Consider the following 20872-nt stretch of genomic DNA (forward strand, 5'->3'; position numbering starts at 1 on the left):
TGAGAAAACAAGACAATCATAAAGGCAACAACCACAATGAAAATGACAACAAAACTCAACTAAAATATGGAGTAAATTATAATTTCCAGCCTTAAAGAACTCAGAATCACGATCCAGATGCTATTCTAAGAGCTTCTTTCTCATTTTATTTGTAAAGGTGAAGATGACCAGACAACTTCCTTTCAGTTTTAAGTCAGCCTCCTCCCCCTCTTAGAAGCCCCCCTTCTCAGACAGAAGAAGCCATCAGGGATTTATAATAAATGCCTCACACCCTCCAGTGGACATTTGCATTTCCGACCATTCCAGGCCAAGTTGGCACCAAAGAACAGCCCTTCTAGGGGCATTTTATTCTATCAGGCAAGAGAAAGCTTTCTTAAAACTGGCTTTTTAGTAAACGTTCACATGATAAATACATGATGATTCATTATACTATTATTATCTCCATGCTTTTGTGTACATTTGAAATTTTCCAAAATGAAAGGTTTTTTTAAAGCCACAAGTGGCTGGGCATAATGGCTCACACGTGTAATCCCAGCACTTTGAGAGGCTGAGGCAGGAGGATCACTTGAGGCCAGGAGGTTAAGACCAACCTGGGCAACATAGTGAGACCCCCTAATCTACCAAAAAGTTGTAAAACAATCGAGCATAGGGGCACACGTCTATAGTCCCAGCTACTGAGGAGGATGAGGCGGGAGGACTGATTAACCCAGGAGTTCTAGGCTGCAGTGAGCCATGATCATGCCACTGCATTCTAGCTTGGGCAATAGAGTAAGATCCTAAAAAAAAAAAAAAATGAAAAATCAAAATAAAAAAGCCACATCTGCAAGAATATATAACTTAAGGAATGTGCTGAAATCATCAAAAACCAAATGTCTTTGATCTGATGTTTCCTGTAAACATGGTCTCTTACCTAATTCTAGTGGGAAGAGAAAGATTAAGGATACTTTACAGAACTAATAAAGGCACTATTTAAAACACACGTGCACAACACACACAAACATAAGAAGAGATAATAAAAAGAACAAAGTACTTATGTTCTAGGGGAAGCGATTAAAAACTCACTGAAAAATTCTTTCTAGAATTAGCAGCAAAGAGAATTAGTATTGAGATAAACTAATTGTTTAAAACTAACAGCTGTGAGAAAATTACTATTTGTTAAGGCACCCCCAAATATGGGTGTATTTAAACATTTTAAAAATATTTCAGCCGGGCATGGTGGCTCACACCTATAATCCCAACACTTTGGGAGGCCAAGGTGGGTGGATCAGCTGAGGCCAGGAGTTCAAGACCAGGCTAGTCAACATGGCAAAACCTCATCTGTGCTAAAAATACAAAACAATTAGCCATGTGTGGTGGCACACACCTGTAATCCCAGCTACTCAGAGGCTGAGGTATGAGAATCGCTTGAACCTGGGAGGTAGAGGCTGCAGTGAGCCGAGATCATGCAATTGCACTCCAACTTGGCTGACAGAGAGAGTCTCCATCTCAAAAACAAACAAACAAACAAATAAATAAATAAATATTTTCTTTTATCAGCTAGCTTAGAACTCAAAGGAAATGTTAAATATTGGCTCACATATTTATTATTCATATACCCATTTTTTCATTCACTTAGCAAAATGTATTGAATATCTGTCATGACAGGCATGGAAGATATAATACTGAACCCATGGAGATAAGGTCTCTGCTCTCCTGAAGCTTTGTTATGGGGAGTCAGACAACAGGTAAGTAAATGAATGAACCATATTTATTTCAGATAAAGTACAATAAAAGTAGAGTTCTATATTGGTGATAGTTAAGTTCAATAAAGTTACTGTGAACACTGAATTAGCAGACATTGAACCATTGTTCACAGGGAAATTACAAGGCTAGGTTCCCATAAGCCTCTGGTCCCAACATTTTCATCAACCAATCCATACACCACTTTGTTCTATGTGTGTTTCTGTTTAAAGACAGACTTTATTGTCTTTGACTTTGTAACCCCAAAGATTGACTTTGGGATTACAAATACATTTTAGTGAGCAGATGAATCTGTAAAGGCAGAACCTGTGAATAATGAGGGTTGACTTGGCAATGTGCTGAGGGGCAGGCAGTGCTTCAGACTGGGTGACTAAGGAAGGCTTCATTGACAAGGTGATCTTTTCTTTTTTTTTTTTTTTTTGAGATGGAGTCTCACTCTTGTGTCCCAGGCTGGAGTGCAGTGTTGTGATCTCGGCTCACTACAACCTCCACCTACCAGTTCATGTGACTCTCCTGCCTCAGTCTCCCGAGCAGCTGGGATTATAGGCGCCCACCACCAGGCTTGGCTAATATTTGTATTTTTAGTAGAGACAGTGTTTCGCCATGTTGGCCAGGCTGGTCTCAAACTCCTGACCTCAAGTGATCCATCTGCCTCAGCCTCCCAAAGTGCTAGAATTACAGGTGTGAGCCACTGCATGTGGCAATGAGATAATCTTGAGCTGAGAGCTCAATGGACCAGAGTAGCCACAGATATCTGGGGGTATATAAAAGTGAAGTGCACTCTTCACAAAGAGAACAGTGAGCACAAATGCTACAAAACCAGAATGAGGTTTGCATGTTCTATAGGCAGACAAGCTCTGCGTATCACAGCTGTGGTGTCCAATATGGTAGCTTCTAGTCATAGGTGGCTACTGAGCACTTAAAATGTGCTAGTCAAAATTGTGATGCGCTGTAAGTGTAGAATACACATCAGATTTCAAACACTCCTTGTGGGGAAAAAAAAGGATCTAAAATATCTCATTAATAATTTAATACACTGGCCAGGCTTGGTGGCTCACGCCTGTAACCTCAGCACTTTGGGAAGTTGAGGTGGGCAGATCACGAGGTGGGCAGATCACGAGGTCAGGAGATTGAGATCATCCTAGCTAACACTGTGAAACCCCGTCTCTACTAAAAATACAAAAAATTAGCCGAGCATGGTGGCACGCGCCTGTAGTCCCAGCTACTCAGGAAGCTGAGGGAGGAGAATAACTTGAACCCAGGAGGCAGAGGTTGCAGTGAGCCAAGATAGCACCACTGCACTCCAGCCTGGGCGACAGAGGGAGACTTCATCTCAAAAATAATAATAATAATGATAATAATTTATATGCTGTATTGATTTTATGTTGAAATGATACCAGTTTGGATATGTTGGATTAAATAAGGTTATTTACATTAATTTCACCTTTCTCTCTTTACCTTTTTAATGTGGCTTTCAGAAATTTTTAAATTATAGGTGAAGCTAGCAAATGGGGAGAGGAGAATAAGACAAGGTTGGAAAGACAGCAGATATCAGGTATTTTAGGGCTTTATAAGTCATAACAGAGTTTGGATTTTATTCTAAATGCATCAAAAATTCATCAGAAGGCTTTGAATAGGAAGAAACATCTTAGAGTTGGGTTAAAAGCAAATCTCAAGTTTAAAGGCACATAAAGGACACTGTGGGACACAAAGAAAGGAGTTGTTAATTCTCAGGAAAGGCTTTCAGGAGATGACCCCCTAAGGTAAGTCCACGTTGAGGGAGTGAGTCAGACCTCTTTATAGAGTAGAGGCATCAAAAGAACTGCCTCTGTTCAAGGAATGCAGTTAAATATGGCTAGCGTGGTAATCTCTTCCATGCCATCCTTCAAAGAATCCTAATTCTGTATTTTCAGGCGTCTCTTCTGAGCAATCAGCATATAAAAAGAACTGCTTATTAGAGAGCTTTACCTGGATATCTCAAGGGCATCTCAAATTCCAAATGCCCCAAACTAGCCACATTTTCCAACTGAAGCATGTTTCCTTCCGTATTCCCTAACAGTACCTGACATCATCATGCTCCAGTTACACAAAGCAGAAACCTGGATGCCAACACGGACACCTCTCTTTCCTCCTACATCTAGTCATTCAGTAAGAGCTGTTTGTTTTATATCTTACATATCTCTTAATCCGTCTGCTTCTCTCTATCTCCACCCTACTCCAAGCTACTGTCATTTCATGCCTGGGTTATTGCATTAGGATTTAACTGGTCTACTCATAGCCAATCACATTCCTACAGTCTAAAATTTGAATTTCAAAATCCTAATGAAGGTATCTTAACTTTGAAGAAAATGATTCTTACCTTTTCTTGTATCTCCATTCATCTGGAGAACAGAAAAGAAATTGATAAAGAGGGAGACAGAAGAGTGAAAACCTTCGGCTACCGCTGGCTCTTTCAGGATGTGGAGCTGGCAGGGGCAGCCTTCTGGACCTTTGAGTGAGTGAATGGACCTGCTTATGGTCCCTCACAGGATTCCGAGATGGAGCAATCTATGAAGCCCTTCTGTCTTGGGGTAGATTGCTCAAAGTTTCTATCCACTCATTTGAGGTGTCATCATGACGTAGGAAATGATGGCTGGAATACGAATAGCTCACACAAGAATATGTTCCCCCATATAAAAACCTCACCAGACCCCACAGGGTCGGTGCCACGGTGTCACGGAGCCAGCCTACTTCTATCTGACTGCTCTACCTCCCTAAACATGCAGGATCTACCTCACGGTTCGAGGTGGCTTTTTGGTAAATGAATGTTTATATGATGCTGATGAGACCCCAGATTTTCAGTGTTGGAGAAAAAGATAAAGATTTAAGATCAATAAGATTAGGTGAAAAACTCCCAAAGTCTTAAACATTAATTGGAAGTATCATTACACTGGCTTTTATTTAAAGTAACCATGAAAAAAATGTATCCTAGTATTGTCCACTCAATAGCAGGGGCCCAGAAACAATCACCAAACCAGGAGCATTAAAAACCCCTAATAACCAGGCTGTGATCTCATTCCTGAAAAAAACACTAGGGCCCCTGGAAGAAGAAGCTGATTCCAGGTCTGTAGTAGGAAATATACAAAATGAGCCTGTGATATCTTGTCCTTCCAGAAGTCTAGGAATCTATCAAAGACAACTGCAATCATGGCAGTCACCAATTTAATGAGGTGCCAGCTGCCCAAAGATAGGACTATAAATATTATTAAGACTATTAACTTTAATGGATTAAAAATATGCTAAGCATGTGGAATACATAAATGTCCCCCCTTACCCCTGGGGAATACAGCCCAAGACCTCCAGTGTATGCCTGAAACTGTGGATAGTACTGAACCCTATATATACTATGTTTTTTCCTATATGTACAAACTATGATAACAATTAATTTATAAATTAGGCACAGGAAGAGATTAACCACAATAACTAATAACAAAATAGAACAATTATAACAATATACTATAATAAAAGTTATATGAATGTGCTGTCTCTTTCTCTCAAAATATCTTATTGTGTGTCATATTTTCTGACCTCAGTTGACGATGGGCACCTGAAAGCACAGAAAGTGAAACAGAGGCTGAGGGGGAACTGCTGCAGAGCACTTAAAAACAAAACAACAACAACAGAAACAAAACAAAACTGCACTCGTCTTTGGAGGATGCTAAAGAATCAACTGAATTTGAAACCCAACACATATCAGGAAATAAGCGTTTATTCAAATAAATGATGATAGGGAAGTTTCTCACTAATAAATGAAGGAATTAGAGTATTATAAAATATCACCATTTTGCAAACCTTAATTAATAAATGGAGCTTGGGCCGGGCGTGGCAGCTCACGCCTGTAATCCCAGCACTTTGGGAGGTCGAGGAGGGTGGATCACGAGGTCAAGAGATCGAGACCATCCTGGCCAACACGGTGAAACCACGTCTCTACTAAAAATACAAAAAAAAAAAAAAAAATAGCTGGGTGTGGTGGCGTGCACCTGTAGTCCCAGCTACTCGGGAGGCTGAGGCAGGAGAATTGCCTGAACCCGGGAGGCGGAGGTTGCAGTGAGCAGAGGTCGCGTCACTGCACTCCAGCCTGGCGCCTGGTGACAGAGTGAGACTCTGTCTCAAAAAAAAAAAAAAAAAAAAGAATAGAAAAATAAATGGAGCTTGGCAATTATGAGGGTTAACTTTTTGTTTCAGCTTGGTTAGGCTATCTAGTACCCAGTATCTAATTAAACACTAATCTAGGTGTTGCTGGGTCAGTATTTTGTAGATGTGTTTACCATCCACAGTCAGATGACTTTATGTAAAGGAGGTTTTCCTCAATAATCTGAGTGGGCTTTATCTAATTAGTTGAAACTCCCTAGAGAAAAACTGATGTTTCCTTGAAGAAGGAAATTCTACCTCAAGACTGCAGTACTAACTCCTGCTGGAGATGTGTCTCCTGGCAGAACACCACCATCTATATAGTATTCTTGCCAGAAGAAAAATCAAACCCCACTCAGATGAAGCCTTCAGATCTAACTCCTGATTTAGAGGAATACAGAGACAAAACAACGTATTAAATGGCATCATGGGGATGCGATTAGCAAAATCAGACTGCAATTTTGATGTGAGACAAATAAACTGTTTCTTCCCACAAATAAATTGCAATTAACCAGTCAATCAATCAGTAGGGGGGAAGGGATAATCTATAGATTAAAAGAGATTTAAGAAATATAGCAAACAATTGCAATGTATGAACTTTGTATGAATTGCTTTTAAAAAGATATTCTATGAGACAGGGTAATCTGAGCACTGACGATATTTGATAACATTAAAGAATTATGATTAATGTTTTTAAGATGTCATAATGGTTTGTGTCTTCAAAAGAATGCTCATCTTTTGAGATACATATGGAAATATGTATGGATAAAATGATACAATGTTTGTGATTTGCTTCTAGATAATGGGCATGGGAGGGAAAGGGTGGTGGTGAGAGTATGGGTAAAACCAGATCAGCCATGAGTTGCTAATTGTTGCAACTCAGTGACTGGTACATTAGGCCTTATTATATAACTGTTTCTACTTTGGGATGTTCTGAGCATATTCCACAACTGAAAAACAAAACAAAACAGTTTGAGCTGTTTTTACAGGAAGAAGGAAGGAAAGAGACATTTTCCTTCCCTTTAAGGTCACGTCCCAGAAGTCATACAGAGTTCTGATTACATCCTATTGGTTAGAACTTACCCATGTGGTCACACCAAGCTGCAAAACAAGGTGGAAAATGTAGACTTTACTGTGGGGATCAAGTACCCAGCAAAAAACTCAGGAATCTTTTTACTAAAAAACAGGAAGTAACAGGTACTGTGAGAAAACTTTAGCAATCCCTGCCACACTGGCTAGGGCAAAATTTCTGTTTAAAAATTAGTCGACATATGTCATTCCCTCCCCTTATGTCTCATAATATAATACAGAGAATACTTAATATCAGTCTTGTAGAATTTGAGGAAAAGTGATTACGAGTGTGACAAATGTTTTGTTGTTACACCACAATCTCCCTGAAAAACTGACAATAAGTTTTTTCTCTCCTAAAATGCAGACATGAGAAACTCTCAGGTAACCACCAGTGTCATAAATCACATTGAAACAATAGTCTTTGCTCTATACAGAATCTTTCTAAAGCTAATGTAATAGAAAAATTTGAACATTCATTACATTCTGATCTGCACTGGGTGAAAAGCAGTGACAGACACACGATGTTCTTTTCCATTAGCAGAGCCACCAACCCTTACAGGGACTCTGGGCTACCTCAGGATAAATTCTTCCACCCAGCAAACCTTCAAATCACTTAATATATGCAGGTAGATTAAGTAATCTATTCAGCATTCCTGCAGCCTGTGCACTAAGATGCTACTGTCTGCTTCCTCCAATAATGCAACACAAACCCCAACTCCTTAGGGACTCCCATGACATAATAACTCAATATAATATGTGAAACAGAGTAAGCTTCAAAAAGCATTAGCTTCCACTGTTATTTTAAAAATCAGCACTACTCTGCACTTGACACATACCGTTTTAAAAGCAGAATTCTTTTTTTTTTTTTTTTTTTTTTTTAAAGATGGGGTTTCACCATGTTGGTCAGGCTGGTCTTGAACTCCCGACCTCAGGTGATCCGCCTGCCTTGGCCTCCAAAGTGCTTGGATTACAAGTGTGAGCCACCATGCCCGGCCTAAAAGCAGAATTCTTTAAAAAAATTCTAAAAATATGTTAAAAGGTGACTTTTAACATAGAGATCTGGTTATATTTATCTCTATTTTTGGAGGTATTAAGAAGGTAAGGGGTGCCTGTTTACAGAGATTAAATTCACTGAAGAAACGCTAGTATGTTAATGGAACGTTGTTTCTGTTAATATAAGGACCTTCATTAAAAACTTATAGTATCAAGAAAATCTTTAATTACTTAGTGAAAGAGAATAGAATCGTCGAGTGAAATGAAAAACAACTAAGTTTTTTTTCAAATCTTCACTTTTAAAACAACCTCAGTCATTGTAATAAATATTGATTCTGTGCAAGATTTCTAGAATTAGAATTGCCCATGCACCCCCATACCAATACCATAAATCTAAAAATGAGCAAGGAGATAAGCGAAAATCATTGAAAATTCAGTAGAGTAATAACCAGTTTTTCAAAAGCAGGTCTACATATCTGTATAAAAAGAATATCTAAATGCTGTCTGCATTGAGATCCTTACTTGAAAATTAACAGAATGGTTCAACAGAAATCACTGATTGAGTCCTGTAAGAGATCTAATCCCCTAATTTTTTAGTTAAACAAACTGAGATTTGGGGAGGTTAAATGGTTTGCATCAAATGTTATACAACAGAAAGCAAAACAAAATAAAAACTATTACTTTCATCAAATTCTCTTTTACGAAGGAGGGGAGATGGCTGAAGGAACACAACTAAAGAAGAAATATTAAAATGAAGCTCTAACAGAATTAACAAAGTAGTCCAGACGTGGTGGCTTACCTCTGTCATCCCAGCACTTTGGGTGCCCAGGAGTTCAAGGCCAGCCTGGGAGACATCGGGAGACCTGGTCTCTAATTTTATAAATAAATAAATAAATAAATATTAACAAAATAAGCAGCATTCAGAAAATTAGAAAAAACACTTTCAAAGTGCTTATCTGAACAAAAGTATTTCCCACTTCCAAAATCTGAAAGCAATTAATTTGCTTATTTGTGTCTAAATGTACAACTTACAGGAAAAGTTACATTTACGCTTTCCCTAAGTAAAGTTCTGTGAAATAAAACTTCACAGCCTGTGGATCAAGAAATGAAGAGATGAATGAATATAGATGCAATGGTGAGTGATATATACATCCCCATCCATGCCACCTCAAAGCCATTTGCCAATCCCCCATTCCTGCCACCCCTTCCTGGATAAAGCAGCCACTTATTTCCATGTCAGCCTGTCTATGCCTTAGTCTCCTAACCAGGGGAACTAGCACACTCTGCCTTAGAGAGTTATTGTGAAGTTTAAAGGTAACTTAAGGAAAGCACCTGCTGTGGCTTGAATATGGTTTATTGTCCTCCCCAAATCTTACATTGACTTTTACCCTCAGTGTGGTGGTGTTGGGAGGTGGGAGCTAGTGGGAACTGTTTGGGTCATGGGAGTGGATCTCTTATGAATGGCTGGGTGCCTCTTCTCCTGGCAGTGAGTGAGCTCTCACTCTCATAAGACTGGATTGGTTCTGGGGAAATGGATTACGTCTCAGGAGAGGGAGTTGTGATAAAGCCAGGATGTTTCTTGGGTTAGGTCCTTCTTTGCATGTGCCCACTTTCCTGTAGACTTTCTCTGCCATGTTTTGATACAACACAAAAGCCCTTGCCAGAAGCCAACCAGATGCCAGAGCCACGCTTCTTGTACAGTCTGCAGAAACATGAGTGAAATAAACTACGTTCCTTTATAAATTACCCAGCCTCAGGTATTCTTTTATAGCAACACTAAACGTACTAAGACAGCACATAACTAAATGCCTAGTGTATTGGTCCATTTTCATGCTGCTGATAAAGACATAACCAAGACTGCGCAATTTACAAAAGACAGAGGATTATGGGCTTACAATTCCACGTGGTTGGGGAGGCCTCACAATCATGGTGGAAAGAGAAAGGCACATCTCATACAGTGGCAGCAAGAGAAAATGAGAGCCAAGTGAAGCGGCTTTCCCCTTATCAAGCCATCAGATCTGGTGAGACTTATTCACAACCAGGAGAACAGTATGAGGGAACCACCCCCATGATTCAATTATCTCCCACCGGGTCCCTCCCACAACACGTGAGAATTATGGGAGAAAAATTCAAGATGAGATTTTGGTGGGGACACAAAGCCAAACTGTATAACCTAGTATACTGCTTTAATTCTCAAGCAAGAATCTTCATTTCAGACCACAGTAAGGGATCTTTCTTATGCACAAAAACAAATGATAGCTGTGATTATTATCATAATCACTATTATTATTATAGGCCAAGAATCGACTAATGCTGGGGAAGGGGAGGTATTGCTTGACTCAATGCCTCTTCCTCTTTCCTTTCAGGGTGAAACTACAGACTTAGATCTCTACCTTTTTTCCATCTTTGTCACTGGCAATTCAATTAATTCCTAATAAGAGAAGTATATCTTTCTTGCAGATTGAGAAACATTTTCTAAGTTCCTTTTTCCTTTCTCCGCTCTCCCACCTTTGACTAGTTAACTCAGGAAAATTGTCCATTTCTATGTCCATTTGTGAAAGAACCTAATCAGGGTTTAATATACTTCTTATTATAAGCATAATAAAATTTAAACATTTAACATTCCTTGAGTACTCACCATATCAAGTACTAAGGCACGTACATTATATTAGCCCACTTAATTCTTGTAAAATATTAATATTGAGGCTACATTGGAGGATGGCACTGTTGTTATTATCATCTCCATCTTACATTGAGAAACCTGGTGGTTAGATAATAAAATTCCATAGCTACTAATTGTTTGAGATGAAATCTAACTCAGGCCATCTTCTCAACTGCAAAGATGATGCTCTTAATCTCTCTTCTATAATGCCAAGGAAAAAGGCAAGTAAAAACAGACAAATTAGGAACCTCAAAAGTTTTCAGAATTTTGTTCAAAATTTCTTTTTTCTTTTTTTTTTTTTTTGAGACAGAGTTTCGCTTGTTACCCAGGCTGGAATGCAATGGCCAATCTCGGCTCACCGCAACCTCCACCTCCTGGGTTCAGGCAATTCTCCTGCCTCAGCCTCCTGAGTAGCTGGGATTACAGGCACACGCCACCATGCCCAGCTAATTTTTTGTATTAGTAGAGACGGGGTTTCACCATGTTGACCAGGATGGTCTCGATCTCTTGACCTCGTGATCCACCTGCCTCGGCCTCCCAAAGTGCTGGGATTACAGGCTTGAGCCACCGTGCCTGGCCTGTTCAAAATTTCTGATGGCAGCGGCAGCTCATCTGGAGTGGTCGCTGCCATGATGCCAGCTGCAGTGGGGGAGGTGCAGCCAGGGCTGCATGCACCATGGAGCCGGTGGGAACCAGGAACAGGAGGAAACCATGCCCCTTTCTGAGTTGGTGGAGCAGAAGCCCTGCCCTTGGGCACAGCTGCACCCTCTCAGTCATGGCTGCAGACCTGGGCATCCCTGCACTCTCAGGGCCCAGGAAGCCACTTGCCCCTTCCGGCTTTAAAGTGCTTGCTTTCCCTGCCTGGCCTCTCCACTCCCAGTGCCCACTCCGACTTTTGGAGCACGCCCGGGTGCTGTCATGACCTGGCCGGGTGTGAACTCGCTTGGCGTGGTGCTAATATGCCAGCCCCCTGCCACCTTGGCCATCTGCAGACTTTGGTCACTGATGAGCACAGTAGGGAGGCGGAGGTGGGGCTGAGGACAGCTCAGTTTGGCCCTGCAGGAACCCCTCTGCATGAACAGCCTAGGCACCATGGGCACCATGGACGGCAGACTGAAGGTGGCAGGAGTCAGACAGGCTCCTAGGTGGAAAGCTAGGAATGGCCTGAAGCCTGGGGACTGGGCTGTCAGTTCCAGGTGAAGTCCAAACTCAGATTGAGAACTTATGGTGCTTTTTCCAGGCCCTCCCATGGCCACCCATGGACCAATCAGCATGCACTTCCACTCCTCTGAAGCCCATAAAAAAACCCCGGACTCAGCCGGACTCGGGCAGACAAGAGGACAACCTGCCTGCAGAGTGGAGCTATTCATGGTGGGTCTCCTCTCTGCTGAGTACTTTACACTCGTCTGCACGACCTGCCTGCCAATAGGAGTTACTCACTCCAGGTCCCGTTTCCTGGACAGATGTCAGGACAAGCTGCCTGCAGATAGGAGCTACCCACTCTGGGTCTCCTTTCCACTGAGGGCTGCACAGATGTTGGATGACCTGAGTGTGGGAGGAAGCTACCTATTGTGCGTCTCCTGTCTGCTGAGAGATGGACACTCCTTGTGATGACCTGCCAGCAGAAAGGAGTTACCCACTTTGGGTGTCCTGAGAACTGTGCTGCCGCTCAGTGAAGCTCCTCTCTGCCTTGCTTACCCTCCAGTTGTTTGCCTGCACACAGGACAAGAACTTGGGACCTGCCGAATGGCTGGACTGAAAGAGCTGTAACACAGACAGAGCTGGAACACCCCCCTCACCCCACCCCACTTGCCACGTTGCAGGCAACGAGAAGGAAAGAAGAGCTATGACCCTTTGGGGAGCCCAGAGCTAGGGGCTCCCCGAGCCAAGGCTGTGATACCCTATTTGGGGGTCTGCAGTTCCTGGCGTCTCCAAGCTTCCGGGTACCAGCACATTCCCCTCGTCCAGATGCAGGTGCTGCAGCAGAAACTGCATGCAGTACATCTGGTTCAGCCACAGCCTTGCACGGAGCCAGCACCTGAAGCTGCCTGCCACACTGCAGCAACCAGTGTGCCAGTCCTGGACCCCCCACGGTCATCCGCCCACACACCCCTGGCAACTCCATATCTGGCTCGCACTTGGCAGGTGTGGGATCTGGGCTGATAGCATGAGCCTAGTGTAACCTGCCCAGCCGAGTGGGCAGAATGAGCCCAGCAGGCGCCAGCAATACTACGGGAGAAGACACTGCCAGTCACAGAGGTTTCTGGCTGACAAAGTGAAATCCTAAGGATCCTATGACATTTTCACTACTGAAGATTTCTTGCTGCAGGGGAAGGCCCACAGGTAAAGAAGTGAGCAACATAGGAGCTAAAAGGACTGTTTAACTACACTGAGGTTCTAGTTGATGTTAGATGGTCTAAAACTTTAGTAAAATCAACTAATAATTATATATTAAAAATGTCCAATAGTTCCACATTAGGAGTGTGGGGATTTATTTTGTATGTAGACTTTAACATATTATATTTCTAAATCTTGATAAGCAGAATATATGAAATTTCGGGAGCTAGGAAGAAATTTGCAATTTTGTTGGTGATGCTAGTTTTTTTTTTCTGAAAGATACTTCAAATTTCAAAATTTAAATGGGAGATTGATACATAAGATGGTCTTCTTTTTTTTTTTTTTTGAGACAGTTTCGCTCTTGTTACCCAGGCTGGAGTGCAATGGCGCGATCTTGGCTCACTGCAACCTCCGCCTCCTGGGTTCAGGCAATTCTCCCGCCTCAGCCTCCTGAGTAGCTGGGATTACAGGCACGCGCCACCATGCCCAGCTAATTTTTTGCATTTTTAGTAGAGACGGGGTTTCACCATGTTGACCAGGATGGTCTCGATCTCTTGACCTCGTGATCCACCCGCCTCGGCCTCCCAAAGTGCTGGGATTACAGGTGTGAGCCACCGCGCCCGGCCCAAGATGGTCTTCTTAATATCCAACTATTTATCTTGCTTAACCTTGGTAACTATGTGGAATGTATTCTAATTATTTTATTTCTTAGTTAAGTGTATTTTATGACTCTTAAAACTACTAAATAGAACTAAGAAATACCATTAAAAGGTTAAAATGTTATATTTTGAAATGATATATTATCCAAATTACACTTTTCTGAAATGTTCATCTAATTTTTTTACCATCTTGAGATAACTGTTAACTGTTTTCTCTTTTATATTATATTGCTTGTCAAAAGAACTTTCTTTGTGTGGGGGAAGAAAGGTGCTTACCTGACACTATTATATTATTTAGAATACAACAGACCATATTTTATCTTTTGTTATGTTCAAAAAAATACAGAAGTACGGAGAAAAATGTAGCTCTTGTTTCCCTACCACCCAGATTGGCAAAATTTAAGAATTTGCACATTTGCTTCCTATATTTTTAATGGAAAGACAGCAAATATTTTCCATCCTCCTATCATGCTCCTTTTTCAGAGGCAACCACTCTCATAAATTTGGTGTGAATCTTTGAAGTCTGCTTTTATACTTTAACTGCATGTTGGTATAGGAGAAAAGATACTGAGTTGTTCTGATCTTTTATTAGTTTTACATAAATTACACACATCTTCTGCAACTTTTTTTCACTCGAGATTGAGTCATGAGATTGAGTGTACATATAGATTTAGTTAGTCCATTTTAGCTGCTGTCCATATCATATCAATTATATGAATATATAAGTATCCATTTTCCTACAGGTGGTGACGTGAATTGTTTTGACTTTTCTAGTATTACAAACAATATGACAGTTAATATCTTTGTATATGACTCCTAATACACATGTGTGTTTCTGCAGGGCAATATACCTAAAACTGGATTCACTGGGTAGTAAGATGTACAGATATTTAACTTTACTATTAATAGATTATTCTCCATATACTAATCTTAATTTATACTGAATAAGTTGTTATATCTACCTTTATTCCTGTAATTTTTGTTTACCCACATTCTTATGTACACTTGTAATAATTAAGCTTTTTTTTTTTTTTTTTTTTTTTTTTTTTGAGACAGAGTCTTGCAATAATCCAGGCTGGAATGCAGTGGCTTGATCTCAGCTCACTGCAACCTCTGGCTTCCAGGTTCAAGCAATTCTCTTGCCTCAGCCTCCTGAGTAGCTGGAATTACAGGTGTGCCCCACCACACCTGGCTAATTCTTTGTATGTTTAGTACAAACGGGTTTTCACCATGTTGGCTAGCCTGGTCTTGAACCCCTGATCTCAAGTGATCAACCCACCTCAGCCTCCCAAAGTGCTAGAATTACAGGCATGAGCCATCTCACCCTGCCAATTAAGCTATTTTAATTTTTGCTACTCTTTGGCTGTTAAATGGCACCTCATTAATTTTTATTTCCCTAAAAGTGTGTATTTGCCACTTAGGTTTCCTCTTCTGTGAACTGCCTATTTCTATGCTTCGCCCATTTTTGTACAGAGTTTTGTTTTATTCATATGTGTAGTGCTTTATATTTTGTGAGTAGTAATTCCTTATATGTTATGTATGTTGCAAATATCTCTCCCACTATTAGTTTATTTTTAACCTGTTCATAATGTCTTTTAGTTTATCAGAAACTTAAAATTTTGACATAGTCAAATTTGTCTGTTTCTTTTTCTATAATATCATATTGAAGAAATCCTCTTTTCTACTCTAAGACAAAAAGATAAAGCTAAGATCCCCAGATATTTGAGTCTAATTTTGATACTGTTTCTCTGATCTTATTAACTACCCCCGACCCAATATCACATTGCCTTTATTCCTAAAAATTATGTATGCATTTATGTGTGCATATAAGCTTATTTTTGTTTGGTTTTTGTTGCTCTCTTGTTTTATGAAGCTTCCTGAGAAAGGGTTTATAGGAAGTAAAATTTTTTGAGAAACTGTGTGTCTGAAAATTTTCTGCATTTCACCCCCATACGTATTGATAACTTGGGATGGGAACAGAATCTCAGCTTATAAATTATTTTTCCAAAAATGTTGAAAGGACTATTCCATAGTCTACATGTTTTGATTCTCATTGTTGAGAAGCCCAATACTGTTCTGATTCCAACTTCCAAATTTTGTTGATACTGACTCTTCTATTATTCTCTAAGTCCATTAAAAAAAAAATTAAATCCTTTCCTATAATTTCAATAGAATTTTAGAAGGAAGTGAGTTAATGAGTGTGTTCAGTGACTATCTGTAGCCATAGTCGTTTTAGTGATCCATAACTCCCCTACTTTCTATGCTGAGAGTCTCAACCCAAGCATCTTAGGTAGGACAATTCTTTTTATTATTCTCCCCCCCGCCCACCTTATTTATTCTCGCTATAGCTACCCTGTTAACTAAAAGGACAATTCTTTGTTGTACCAAACTGTCCTAAGTATTACAGGACATTCTCCCAATCCTTCTGTTCTTCATATGGTCCTGTTCTTGTCTTATGGTTTCCATTCCTTCACCTCCTTGAATATTAAAAATTTACATTTTTTCTATGCCATTCTATTATTTTAGTTTTGGAGCACAAATCTCCTGCTTGTAGCATCTGCCAAGTCTGCCTCCTTGTAGTTAATTTCCTTACATAATCCATAATATTTGACTGTGAACTCATCTGTAGAGAGACTGGTATCTACAGAAGTCAAGGATTCCTTGAATTATGGGAACTTTGCTATACAGAGAGGCTTTCCATTGATCTTTGCCTGGTCTTGGGTTTCAGAGGTACCAGACCAGTTAAAATGTCAATTTCTTGGACTGTGGTCCTGACCACGTAGTAATATGAATCAGACCCCAGACTTGAGCTAGTACAGACCACTAATCTCTAATCTCTAGCAGATGACTCCTTTCTTACCATAACTCAAGTGGATGGCAAGCTTCCTACTAGCCTCCTCAAGTCAATGAGGGAGGGTTTTTCTAGTTATCATCTTAGGGTCATAGGGTACTTGTGGTAGACTGCATTTTTCAAAGATATGTGCACTAATGCATATCCAGTCCCAAATGCTCTTCCTTCACTGTGATGTTCCTCCTCTCCTCCATCAAGAGGTGAGATCTGTATTTCTTTCCCTGAAACCAACTTCTTCATCCAAACAAAAAACAGTAGAAACCACACTATGTGATTTTCAAAGCTAGGTCATAAAGTGATATGACTTCCACTTGGCTCTCAGGACACTCACCTCTAAATCCAGCCACCATTTTGTAAGGAAGCCAGGCGACATGGAGAGGCCGCATGTAAAGGTTCCAGCTGACATCTACAGCTAAGGTCTTAGTCAAGAGCCAGCATCAACCACCAGACATCTGAGTGAATAAACCTTCAGGAGATTCCAGTCCTGAGCCTTCAGATCTTCCAGCTGAGGCTCCAGATATCCTGAAGCAGAGCCAAGCTGTCCCTGCTGTGTACTGTCCAAATTCCTGACCCACAGAATCCATAAGCACAATAAATGGTTGTTTTACACCACTAAGTTTTGGAGAAATTTGTTATGAAGTCATAGTAACTGGAACAGTACTTCTTTGTAACTGCCAGCTTTCAGCAGAAGGCTCAACGGTGGCTTTCTCTGTGAACATTCCTTCATTTCAGGCACCTGGGGATTTCCTTCTTTTTGTTCCTAGCTTAGCCACATTTCCATAAATTATATTTTACTCAGCATTTGAAATAGATTGAAGCAGAATGGGGACCTTTCCATGCCAGCTCAATCTGCCACATTGCCCAGAAGTTCCCAGAATAACTTTTTAAATAATGACATAAAGAACTGAAGAATTTATTTATTTTTTATTTTTTTTTAAACAGAGAGTCTTGCTCTGACACCCAGGCTGAAGTGTAGTAGGGTGATCTCAGCTCACTGCAACCTCCGCCTCTCAGGCTCAAGCGATTCTCCTGCCTCAGGCTCCCGAGTAGCTGAGATTATAGGCACATGCCACCAGGCCCCGGGTAAATTTTTTTATATTTTTAGTAGAAATGGGGTTTCACCATGTTGACAAGGCTGGTCTCGAACCCCTGACCTCAGGTGATTCACTTGCCCCAGCCTCCCAAAGTGCTGGGATCATAGCCATGAGCCACTGCATCTGGCCAGGAATTTATTTTATATATATAAATCCTGAAGTCAAAAAAGAAAAGAAAAATAATCCTATCGAGAGTGCATTTACTAAAAACCAGGTAACTTGTTGCAGAGAAAATACGGTCAATAAAAAAATTCATTCTCTCTAGTACTCAAATAATACAATGAGCTACTACTTTCACCAATCAGAATGGCAGGGATTTTTTCTTTACATAAAATAGAGTAAGACAGAGTGCAAGAAAATAGGCACTCTCATAAGGTTTCAGTGGGAACATATATTGGTGTAATATTTCTAGAGAAAAATCTAGTAATATATATGTCCTCATAATTGTATATACGTTTGACCCAGCAATTCTACTTCTGGGAATTTATCCTAAAGAAATGGTCACTGGCCAGGTGCGGTGGCTCACGCCTGTCATCCCAGCACTTTAGAAGGCAGAGGCAGAAGGATTTCTTGAGCTCAGGAGTTTGAGACCAGCCTGGGCAACATAGTGAGACCCAGTCTCCACAAAAAGAAAAAAAAAAAATCATCGATACATGAGTATCAATTCCTGTATTTCTTATAATAGAAAAGAGAATGAAAATAACTCAAATGTCAAACAGCAGATGGAAAATCACCTTTATTTTTAGGGTTGTTTGAACCAAAATAATTATCAAGTGAACATAAAGATGAGTTACAGATTCATTGAGAAAGATATTTATTTATTTATAATGCCATCCATTGTGCTAGGAGTTATAATACAAAAATGATTAAAGATAAAGCATATAGTCTATTGGAGGGGGTAAGAGGAGTAATTAGTTCATTATGATAAAGCTATGTTCAAATTCTATGGCATGACAGAACTTTTGCTGACCTTACCAGACTGGAGAAGTAGGAGGGGTTTTCTTCGCTTTTTGAGCAAGTGATGTTTAAGCTAAGTCCCAGAGGTTTTTCACAAGTAGAAATTAACTGTGGAGGAGAAGGTTGGATGTCCACTAAAATCCTGCCTCCTCCTCCAGAGAATACAGTTGTTCTAGAAAGTGGCTGCCTCCCTGTGATTGGAATGTGAGTGAATGTAATGTGTAACACTGCAAGAAGCTTCTAAGAAGTTAAGCAAGCATGCTTTCTCCATCCTTTCTCCTTGCCCTTCTGCCAACTGGATTTAGAGTGAAGTGCTGATGAATAGCAGAGCCAGGGTCCTTCTACCAAGGGAAAGCAAACCACTTGCTGACCAGAGACACCTACCTTGAAATTGTTATATGAGCAAAAAATAAACCTTTCTATGTTAAATCACAAAAATGTTGGGATCTGTTTGTCACTACAGCTAGCAATAGGCTAATACATGTGACTTTTTATTCTCAAATAATATAGTAATTCACTTATATTCATCAAGCATGCACGATACACAAATCAATGTGTCACATGCACAAAAACCAAAAACAACTAAAGAGAGATTTTGCCTGCACAGAATTTCCAGTCCAGAAGAAAAAACAGTAGCCACTCATACAACTATAATACAAAGCAGTGTGTATAAATTAAAGCCTTGGGAAACATATAAAGTATTAGAGGAGTTAAAAGGAGGAAGATATTACTTTCAGGTGGAGATTCAAAAAAGATTTTAAAGAAATTAGAAAATGGCATTTAAATAGGATTTAGACAGGCAGAAAATTAGGTAGAGGCATTCCAGGAAAAGATACTGATGGGAAATATGTCATGGAGAATGGAATATAAGCACTCTGGATTGCTGAAGGGAAGGGTTCAGAATAAAGGCAGTGTGAGAAATAATGGAATGATAAATTGGATGAGATTACAGACAAATCTGAATGTTGGACAAAGCGGTCTGTATTTTCTTGAGTAATGTGGAACCACAGAACAGAGGTATAGTATATATCCTGAACAGAGGTAGGGCTTCTATTCACAGCTATGCTTTAGAAAAAGTAACACGGCAGAAACTGGAGCACAAAAGAGAAATTACAAGGCAATCATAATAGTCTAGAGTACTTAGAGTGGTCACAGTGAGAATGCAAGACTGATTATTGAATTTGGGAAACTTGGCAGAGAAAAAGGTATCAAAGCTGATTGAGGCTGGGAACTGAGGTAACTGAGAAAATTATAGAACCATGAATTAAATTCAAAGAGGACATGCTATGTTCTCACTCTTAAGTGGGTGTTGAACAATGAGAACACATGGGCACAGGGAGGGGAACATCATACACTGGAGCCTGTCCGGGGGTGGGAGGCTAGGGAAGGGATAGCAGGTGTTGGGGGAATAGGGGAGGGATAGCATTAGGAGAAATACCTAATGTAGATGACAGGGTGATGGATACAGCAAACCACCATGGCACATGTATATACCTATATAACAAACCTGCATGTTCTGCACATATACCCCACAACTTAAAGTATAATAAAAAAACAAAGAGGACATGCTAGTCTGGAGGTGGAGGGCAATAAGGAGTTCTGTTTTAGAAAAAAATGAGTATAAGACATCCAATGGAGATATATAATCTGGATCTATGCAATAGGAAGTGAGGTGCACAGGTTTGGTTTGAAGATGAAAATGTTAAGAGTTATCTATTTACATGTGAGAAATAAGGCCAGAGTCTGTAATAAAATTTGCAAAGGAGATTTGCGAGAAAGAAGAGAGCCAGAGATTTCCTTAAAATACATGCAAGGCAGGAAGAAGAAGAGAAGGCAGAGAAGGAATGGAGGGGCAGACAGTTCAGGGGAACCGACGTCATAAAAAGCAATGGACCATGTTTAATTCTACAAGTTACTGGAGAAGGGAATTACTAATAACATTACTGTAACAACAAATACACAATCCAATTTAATCCTCAAGCCACCCAATGAAACACAGATTCCAGTCAATGACTGAGCAGGGATTCAGACCCTGCAAAGAACCCAGGCATTGAAGTAAAATGAACTTGGGATTCTAATCTTAACTGTGCCCCTCAAAAGCTGCAGAACCACAGGGTCATGATGAAAATAATTCTGTCTCTGACTCTCATAGGTCTGTGAGGATTACATTTTAAAATGCAAATGAAGTGTTCAGTACTGTACCTGACATGTTATAAACACTAAGTGGAAGCTAGTTTCTTCTTTTAAAGAATAATAAATACAGATTTTTCTCAATACAGTCTGTTGATGAAAAGACAAATCATTCAAGGTTCTTAATGGCAAGATTCTATCATTCAAG

Source organism: Aotus nancymaae, unplaced genomic scaffold, assembly GCF_030222135.1.
Source record: "Aotus nancymaae isolate 86718 unplaced genomic scaffold, 86718_ANA_hifiasm-v0.15.2.pri h1tg000036l, whole genome shotgun sequence".
NCBI lineage: Eukaryota > Metazoa > Chordata > Mammalia > Primates > Aotidae > Aotus > Aotus nancymaae.